Source organism: Lagenorhynchus albirostris, chromosome 13 (genome assembly GCF_949774975.1).
Source record: "Lagenorhynchus albirostris chromosome 13, mLagAlb1.1, whole genome shotgun sequence".
Classification (NCBI taxonomy): Eukaryota; Metazoa; Chordata; class Mammalia; order Artiodactyla; family Delphinidae; genus Lagenorhynchus; species Lagenorhynchus albirostris.
In genome coordinates, this window is record NC_083107.1 from 17,238,130 (window position 1) to 17,246,581 (window position 8,452).

Below are 8,452 nucleotides of genomic sequence, written 5' to 3' on the forward strand. Positions count from 1 at the left end.
ATAATTTTTAGGAAAAAACAAGGAAGCCTAAGGTTGAGAAAAGCATAAAAGAAGGAAATGAATATGCATGATAAGTAATCTTGACTACTTTTCCTGGCCCGTACCAACTTGTACACACCTATTGTTTCAGTATTGAGCGATTGAATCCTGCTGTTTACCTCTTTTACAGACAGACATATGAAGAAGTAAAAGAAAGAAAAAATGATATTCAGTGGGGTTTAATATTCTTACAAAGTTGGAAATCAACTTTAAATTGCCTTTTTTGAACAAATTATGGAAATATGCGGCTGTCAGATTTGGGCTGCTACTTACACGGTGGTTGAGGATATCTGTCTCAGACAGGACTGGATGTGAATATTGAGTTTCCACTAAGAGATTAGAGGCTGCCTGTTGAGATTTCCTGACCAGTGTCTTGAACACTTTTGGAAGGAAAACAGCCAGTTTTGTTCACGGTGAAAGACAGAAAGACCACATATAAATCCCTGCACTATTGTTAGATTTTAACTTCTCTGCATCTTCAGGATACATGCTTTAGCTAAAAATTTCTATACTTCCTCTTAAGTCGTACTGACTAGGAACAGTTGGAAATATATATGTAACAATTTTCTTCACCTGGAAAGAAATTTTCTTTGGGGGATTATATTTAGAGTCTCTGTATTGAGATGAGATTTTTATTTCTACTAATCGGTATTTTGAGAGCATTCCATAATACTCTATTGAGACACACTAGCATTACTCTCACATAGGATGTTCCCCAAAGCAGTAAAATACAAATGTACCAGAGCATTAACTAATCACCACAATCTGAGTAAAATTTAGTTTTAACCATGGAGTGGAAATCTAGCAAGGAAGTCCAGGCTGTTTGGAAAAGATGGACTTTACAGCCTGTGGGCAACAAGAAACAAATGCTGGGTTTTAGACTGGAAAAATAAAAACATAAGTGTTTGTAATTATTCATTCCTTTATTCATCAATTATTGAAAATTAACCACTGAAAATACAAGCAAGGTTAAGTAAGGTATGGTCACAGTCTCTATCTCCAAGGAACCAATGAGACAAGTTGCAGATATCTAAGAACTATTCAAACCTAATATTACTTTGAGGAATAGGAAAAGTGATCTTGAAAGCAGAAAATCCAGATATGTGAGCAGCCTAAAAGCCTGATTAAGGGATTTGTTCATTTCTAATTATAGAAATATGAGAAGAGATATAGACACATTTTAGATTTTTTTTAACATGGAAGAATATAAATAGAAGACTAAAATACACCTCGTATTTTATTACCTAATAACAACTATTTTTATTTCTGTGAATTGTTTTACCTTTAAAACAATTATAAAGAAAGAGTTTAGATAAAAAATGGTAATCAAATTCTATCTTCTTTCCACTCAAAAAGAAAATGGTAATCACCATCCAGAATGAGGGTTTTTATTATTCCTAATTATTTCTTTATATTTTAAATGTACTCAATATTCACAATGAATACATTAATTCCTATGTATAAATATTCAGAACCCAATTTTTTAATGTATATTATTTTAATTACCTTTCTATCTTTCTGCTTTTTATTTACTTATTTATTTACTTATTTATTATTTATTTTTGGCTGTGTTTGGTCTTCGTTGTGCACGGGCTTTCTCTAGTTGCTGCGAGCAAGGGTTACTGTTCATTGCGGTGTGTGGGCTTATAGCAGTGGCTTCTCTTGTTGTGGAGCATGGGCTCTAGGCATGCAGGCTTCAGTAGTTGTGACATGTGGGCTCTAGACTGCAGGCTTAGTAGTTGTGGCACACAGGCTTAGTTGCTCCGTGGCATGTGGGATCTCCCCAGACCAGGGCTTGAACCCGTGTCCCCTCATTGGCAGGCAGATTCTTAATCACTGCACCACCAGGGAAGTCCTATCTTTCCGCTTTAATTGTAATTCCACACATGCTTCAAAGTTTGCCTTAATGCTACCTCACCGTTTCCTTACACAATATCACTGGCACAAAATTTTCTTTATATGGGTCCATATTAAACATCAAGGAGGAATGGAGTGTTAAAGTCTAGGATGATGCGGAGGTAGTGGAACAAATCCAAAGCTCCATGCCAATTATTTCTGTTTCCCAAAATCTATTTGTTTTCAGTCAGTTTGGGTGGCTAAAACAAAATACCATAGACTGGGATGTTTAAACAACAAACACTTTTTCTTACAGTTCTGGAGGCTGAGACGTTACCCTCAAGTTGCAGGCAGATTCAGTGTTTGGTGAGAGCCAGTTTCCTGGCTCGTAGATTGTGGCCTTCTTGCTGTGTGCTCATATGGCCTTTCCTTTTTGCCTGTTCCTGTAGACAAAGTGCTCTCTCCTGTCTCTTTCTCTTCTTACAAGGGTATTAGTCTCATCGTGAGGACCCCACCCTAATGAACTAATTTAACTCTAATTACCTCCCAAAGGCTCCACCCCCAAATATTATTACATTGGACATTAGGGCTTGAACATAATGAATTGGGAAGAGGGGAGAAGGACACAAATATTCAGTCCATAACACCATTATAGTCTTTTAAAAGGCCTGTCTTTTACCACTGATTGACAATTCAGCTGTTCAAGTCTAGCATGATATCTGACACATATTTTTTAATCTAGTCTAGAATAGATCAAAAGACCAGGTGAGTATTTTTCACAGCTAGTATCTCTCTGTAATGCAAAGGGGTAGGATTGATATGTCTAGTGTAAACCTGTAAGGGTAGAGCCTTTTTCTACCAGTTAAATCTATGTGCTACTTATTTCCACCATTTACACAGTCCTCCACCTGTTTCCTCTATTTATTTATGTATCCTCTTACTGCTCTAGATAGACTTCAAACAAGTAGAGAGCAATAGCAATGCTCTTGCCTAGTGTGCTCATTGTAATGCATACATTATAATACATACAAATATAACATGTGAAGCCTTTAGATTGAATGCATTTCTCCATAGTCTCCCATAAGGACTGCTAGAGGGAGGAAGAGAAGAAGGTTAGGAGAGAAAATGAATTTCTGTAACTTCTTCAGTCCCTTTTCCATTCCTCTACTCCTAAACTATCAATCACAGAAACGTTTATATGCTTGCTGAATTATCTATACACAGTCAAAAAACATCCTGCCACAGAAATTCACCTGCCTGGGAACACACCCCTGAATTTCAACTTTTTACCATGTTTCACAGAGCACTTGGACTATTTCACTGTTGTCAGCTCACTGTTGATGACAGAATATAGGTTATTCTGCTGTCTTTTTATGACTAAATAAATAAGTAATCAAAGTTATACTAACCAAAATGAGTTTAAACTGGTGGTAAGTTAAAGGAGTGAGCAGTATCTGGTTATCTGTTATATAAGGAAACAAATCATGCCCTTGGAAACAGGAATATTTGCCTGTGTTTCACAACTAGCTTCAAAGGGTTTATACTGGACCTAAGCCTCTTTTCCCAACTGCCACATTATCGTGTTTATCAATATCTGAGTTTACTCTGTAACTGGACTCAACCCTTACATATTTGGAAACTTTCATAAGTGGGCTTGAAAATTGTAAATTTTCAGAGGCAGTGGATAGTCCTGAATGGCTTCAAGTCTATCAAAAACTTCATGTTTCTAGTTCTTCTGTCTTATAAATTCATCTATCTGTCCCCTCAAAGAAGTTATAAACCGAAGAAAGCCAATATCCACTTTATTCAGGCAAACAGAATAACAGCTCATTTTACCACCTTCTGAATAATTGAAAAATTTCTTCTATATTTTATCATTATCTACAACAGCAATCATCAGATAAGGAGAACAAATAAATCTCTTCACCAATAACTATATTAACTTATATTTATGTTTTTCCTTACTGTTAAAAAATAATTAAAATGGTATACAAAATTAAATAAAATAATCAGAGCAAATGGAGGGGAGAGAATGAACAAGATTAAGTTTCTAGGCTCTTTTGCTTACCTGCTCTTACAACTTCACTGAGATTCTCTGTTTGGCTTATCAAACATAACGTTTTATTTTTGTTCACAAAAATGCATACTTCCCAGAGAAAGCACTATTTCACAGCAGTTTGAACCTTTAGGAAATTGGGGAATACATTAATATCTGTAGATGGTTTTAAGTGTAATTAAGGATCTAAGAAATTTCAAAATTCCACAGCAAAAATGTTGCTTTCCTTACAGGGCTCTATGACAAATGTGTTCATTTAGGCACCAGGATGACTTGCGTGGAGTGATAATGAGGGAGTCAATATTCCATGGTGACTTGATGTAGTAGGTGACAAATTACTCCCCTCACTATCCCCCACATTGTTCCTTAGGGCCAGCCTCATAAATAGATGGATTTAGCTGTTGCAGCTTTAGTAAGAACTGAGAAGTAGCAAGAGTCTGCACTCATAGTCAAATTAGATTCTTTTCTTTAGACTCACTAATGGAACAAGTAAGAAAGACTGCTTCCAGAATGCTGCTATCAAGATCACATACTTTAACTGAAAGAGGTCCTTTTTTTTTTTTTTCTTTCATCTTCAGTAGCTCCTTATTTTAGTTTGATTGAGTAGTTTAATACCGGAAAATGACACCACTTTGATCTTGGTGCATATATAGTGCCTCTCTAAATCCCTAATCTTATATATATATTTGTCACTTTCCTTTCTAAGCCTCATTTTCATCAAGTACAAAATAAGGAAGGTTGACCAATTGTTTCCAATGGCTTATTCAGAAGAATGGCTTAATTCTCCCCAAATATTCATTGCAAATCTGTTATAGTACATTATTACTTCTAACTGCCACCTTGCAAGGCACAAAGAAGATAAAATCTAGCATGGGGATAAAACCTAGCATGGGGGGATTTCCAATGGAATCAACATTAATAGCATTGAACTCTGACCTTTCTCTCCAACCACCTTTCTGCAATGTTGGAATCTGTAGTAGATACTGCTGGTGCTCTGTCCAGAACCAGTCTACTACCCAGGAGCACACATTCCTTAACTGTTCTTTTGAGAATTGGCCGCAGCCTGCACAAGACAAATTATCCGGAAATGCTTGGAAGGTAATGTCCTCATCTTTGGGGGTAACCCACAGCCAATGACAGACTCATAAAATGTATAATACAGTAAGTCCCTACATATCATTGAGGTCTGAGAGCACGTTCATCTAAGTCCAACAAAGTTAGCCTAGGTAACCCAACTAACACAATCGGCTATACAGTACTCTACTGTAATAGGTTTATAATACTTTTTCACACAAATTAATACATTAATAAAACAAACACAAAAAATACAGAAAACACTTTTAATCTCACAGTACAGTACCTTGAAAAGTATAGTACTACAGTACAACAGCTTGCATACAGGGGCTGATATCGAGTGAACAGGCAAGAAGGGTTACTGACTGGAGGAGGGAAAGGAGGTGGGAGATGGTAGGGCTGAAGGATCGTCAGCAACAGGAGACAGAGGGCAAGCTGAAATTTCACTCACACCTGATGTTGATGGATCACATGCTCGCATCTTTGAAAGTTTGCAACTTGAAGGTTTGTACGTGGGGGGCTTACAGTATTCTGGCCCTCCTGCTTCAAGCTGGTGGTTCACGATCGCCATTAATGATTCAGAGCTTCCTGTGGGATCAGACTTGAGCCTCAATTTCACCTGAACACAGTTCTTTGCTTGCTTTCTCCCTTGTCCTGTTTCGATTCCTTTACTCTCAAACAGGCTTCGTCAAAAAGTTCTTCCTCAACAAACCACCCACAAAAGAACCACTGTCTCATCTTATGCTTCTAAGAAATGTGACTTAAGACATATATCTTACCCAGTGGGGCAGGCTTCAGCTTATGCATAGCTAGCACTATGAGCTCACTTGCCCCTTTTGTGTGGCAACAACATATAAAAAAACACATCAGGGCAGCAACGTGAAATTTGACACTAAATCAAATCACAAAAACTACCAGATTAACAGGATGGACTCCATAATTTTCCAGTCCTGGGTTCTGCTTTGGTGCAATAGTGCCTTCTCAGTAGAAGAGATGTGGCGATATGGAGACACATATATTTGGGTAATTTACAAGAGCCATGGGTTATGTGGGGGGTATGGTGTGTGGTGTGTGAGAGAGAGAGAGAGAGAGAGAGAGAGGAGAGCGGGAGGGAAAGAAAAAGAGAGAAAAGATCTAATACAGTGGTTCTAAAACTTTAGTATGCATGACAATTACCTTGAGGGCTTGTTATAACAGATTGCCTCTTCTTCCAACCCTAAATTTCTGATTTGGGATAGGGCCTGGGAATTTGCTTTTAAATGAGTTTGCAGGAAATGCTGATATTGCTGACCAAAGCCACACTTTGAGAACAACTGGTCTACAAAACCGATATGCCATAGAATACTTTGAGGTAATAGAACGTTATACAATCTCTGTTGTCCAATATAGTAGTCACTAGCAAGTGGGTATCCCTAAGATGTCCCTAGATTGCAGGCTTATCTTTATTCATCTTAATTTCTAACCCAAGACTATATCTTTTCAAAGTCATTTATTTTCCATTATATTGGACCCAAACTTGATATCTTCCTCAAAGATGGAAATACTAACTTCACTTTTACTTACTACAAATTTTGTCTTTGCTTTTTCTTAATATAATGTTATTAAATAAGAAATCTCTGTAAGCAAGACACCTTGGAGCAGCACTTGCTAAGCCAGACTGTTTTGCTACATGGCAGATTTCCTACTGGTTCTTACCTGTCTTGCTTTCAGGTTATTCAGTATAAAACAATAAATTAACTGTTATCATTCATATCAATTTTGTTAGCCAGTTATGGACTTTTTTTCTATATCTTTCCACTTAATTTTCTTTCTGAGTTTACTGACTGACTTTATATCCATTCTTTAAATATATATTTCCTCCTTCCAGTATAGATTTATTTTCTGATCAATATTTTCCAAAACACTAGCCACCTCCTACTTGTTTTTCTAAATTACATATAATGCTATTAAAAAAATCTTGTTATGATTTTTTACTCCCCCCAAATTTACTTCCCATCAAATGTAACACCACCATTTCTTTTGATGTTTATAGCTGAAACAGTAATTGACTGTCCCTCATTTATTTCAGAAATATTTATGAATAATAAAATATGATCGGGGGTACAGTTTAAAACATTTTTGGATATTGTGCTTATGGAGCTTAAAGTTTAAAACAATTCAAGTATTTATTTTATAATGAGAACCATTATAATAAATACAAGTAATAAATAATAAATACAAGTAATAAAAATAAATACAAGTAACACTAGTGTGTAGGTTTTAACAGGAAGTACTAAAATCCATACAGGTACCAATCAGTATATGATGCCTTTTCTAATAAAGTCTCATTTCATATCTGGGAAGTCTCACCCAGCATGTTAATGGGAATGGAAGAGAGAAAATGGAAGCAGGTCCTGATGCAGGATGAAGCACACTTTTTATTTGGGCTATTTGTTTTCTTATTGTTAAATTTTGAGTTTATTTTTAATTTTGTGTAACACTCCTTTATCATACATGTGTTTTAAAAATATTTTCTCCTGGTGTGTGGTTTCTTCTCATTCTCTTGACTGTCACTTACACAACAGAAATGTTCATTTTAATAAAGTCCAGCTTATTAATTATTTCTTTCATGAATTGTGCCTTGGTGTTGAACGATAATTGAATTTTGTATGTTACCATTGTATCCTGCAACGTTGCAGTAATTACGTATTAGTTCCTGAAGCTTTTTTTGTTCTTGTTGTCATTTATTCTTTTGGATTTCCGACATAGACAATTATGTAATCTAAGAACAAAACAGTTTTATTTCCTCCTAGTCTGTATATATTTTCTTATCATGTCTTATTGCATTAGATAGGACTTCCAGTATGACGTTGAAAAGAAGTGGTGAAAGGGGATATTTTTCCTTGTTTCTGGCCTTAGTGGGAATGCTTTGATTTTCTCATGATTTAAGTATGATGTCAGCTATAGATTTTTTTAGATCAATAGATGTTTTTGCCGGACGTTTTCTTCAAGTTGAAGAAATTCCAACTGTATTCCTAGTTTGCTGGGATTTTTTTAATCATGAATGTGTGTTGAATTTTATCAATTTTTATGCATGTATTCATATAATCATGTAATTGTTCTTCTTTAGCCTCCTTATGTGATGGATTAAATTCATTGACATTCTATGTCAAAATTACCTTGCATACATGGGAGAAATCCTACTTGGTTATGGTGTATATTTCTTTTTATACATTGTTGGATTTATACATTGTTGGATTTGATTTGCTAATATTTTTTGAGGATTCATTTCACCTATGTTCATGTGAGATATATATTTTTTTCTTGTAGTGTTTTGTCAGGTTTATAATTAAGGTAATGCTGGCTTCCTAGAATGAATGAGTAATTATTCCCTCTGTTTCTGTATTCTGAAAGTGATTGTGGAGAACTGGTATAATTTCTTCGGCACCTGGTGCTTTCTGTTTTAGA